Genomic DNA, 2,160 nt, shown 5'->3' with positions numbered 1-2,160 from the left:
TTTAGACCTCTATAAATGCCCTTTGCCCCCTAGTTCTTTCTTCTATTTCCTTTTACTTTACTTTTGTCCCACTATCATGTTCAGCCTTCATCTGGTTTTCAGTAATTCCTCTTGGTTACATTGCCCTTGACCAAGCCCTACCAGGCCTCCTACGTTCTCCTCACCATAAATACATACATCAATTGTATCAAACATATTTGTACAAAAGTTGCCATCATTATTTTCTAAATATTTACTGTCTATTTGAACCCTTGGTATCAGCTCCTCTTTTTTCCCTCCTTCTCCCCCTCCCACCCTCATGACCCCTTGATAAATTAGAAATTATTGTGGGATGCATAAGGGTTTTTCCCCAGGTTGTCTCCCCACAATATATGCCAAACAGACGATGCTCCTTGCTACAATGGTAAAAGACTGTACACTTGGAGGTCAATGTAAACAGCTTAGAGGTTATTCTCCCTAAGGGCTATCAGCCATCTAGAGCAATCTGACTGTAGAATCTGTCCCACCCTAAGTAGGGCCCACTCCCTTCTGATAAAGACAGTGATTGTCTCCCTGAAGGACAGCCCAGAGAGAAGGTTGAGCCCAAGGATGACCAAGGTTAGGCTGCCATCTTGAGTCTAGAGTCTGCTCATCTTGTCACATGTGTACCGCTAGTCCCTCCCCTTCCTATTACACGCACACTCCTAACTCATCCCCTTCCTGTAATGCGTATGCTTATTGTACAGCCCCTTCCTGTGGTGTATGTGATGTACCTGAAGTCATGCCACTAAGTATATATATAGTCCTTGGTCAGAAATAAAGATATACACACATTCATCTCCTCCTCCTGGCTCTCTGCTTAGACCTGGATGCTGAGATCATGGCGCTCCTGGAGGTGGGCAGGCTACCATAAAATGTGTTTGACTTGGTTTATCTAGATAAGATAGGTGGGATAAACAATCTGGAGGAGAAAACAACAGGACCGATGGTTCCAGGGGGATGTAGGAGAGGGGGAGGTGGGGGATAGGAAGTGGGTGTTAACAAGCCCAGGGACAAGGGTGATCCAAAATTGATGGTGAGGAGAACGTAGGAGGCCTGGTAGGGCTTGGTCAAGGGCAATGTAACCAAGAGGAATTACTGAAAACCAGATGAAGGCTGAACATGATAGTGGGACAAAAGTAAAGTAAAAGGAAATAGAAGAAAGAACTAGGGGGCAAAGGGCATTTATAGAGGTCTAAATACAGGCATGTATATATGTAAATATATTTATATACGATCACCATCAATAGCTCATATGTAAACACAGGTTGAACGACGAGGGGGAAATAGATCTATGTGCATATATGTATAGGTTTATTAAGGTAGCAGATGGACATTGAGCCTCTACTCAAGTATTCCCTCAAAGTAAGAACACTTAGTTCTATTAAACTGGCATTCCATGATGTTCACCTTCCCAAAATGATCACTGAAGACAAACCTGTGTTTACATATGAGCTATTGATGGTCTGTTCCAGAGACAGCCCCTCCCTGATCTGATCTAGCTACTGATGTTGAGCTTCCCTATCCTCTCTTCTCACAGATGTAGTCAATTTGACTTCTGTGTATCCCACTTCTGGAGAAGTTCACATGTTTAATTTCAATTTGTGTTGTTGAAAACATGCTGGCAATGAAGAAGTTGTTGGTCTTGCAAAATTCTATCATGTGATCTCCAACTTCATTTCTAACACCAACGCTGTATTTTCTAACTACTGTTCCTTCCCCCTTTTCCCCAACTTCCACATTCTAATCACCAGTTATGAGCAGTTATGATTTTTTAAAATCATTTTATTGGAGGCGGATACAACTCTTATTACAATCCATACATACATCAGTTATATAAAGCACATTTGTACATTCGTTGTCCTCATCATTCTCAAAACATTTGCTCTCCACATAAGCCCCTGGCATCAGTTCCTCATTTCCCCCCCTCCCTCCCCGCTCCCAACTCACTCATGAACCGTTGATAATTTATAAGTTATTATTTTGTCATATCTTACACTGTCCAACGTCTCCCTTCACCCACTTTTCTGTTGTCCAGAAGGAGGAGGTTATATGTAGATCCCTGTAATCGGTTCCCCCTTCCTACCCCACCTTCCCTCCACACTTCTGGCATTGCCACTCTCATTACTGGTCCTGAAGGGA

This window comes from Echinops telfairi, unplaced genomic scaffold (assembly GCF_000313985.2).
Source record: "Echinops telfairi isolate 266 unplaced genomic scaffold, ASM31398v2 ScPeMD7_7469;HRSCAF=8507_1, whole genome shotgun sequence".
NCBI lineage: Eukaryota > Metazoa > Chordata > Mammalia > Afrosoricida > Tenrecidae > Echinops > Echinops telfairi.
Note: the sequence above shows the minus strand (reverse complement) of the source record.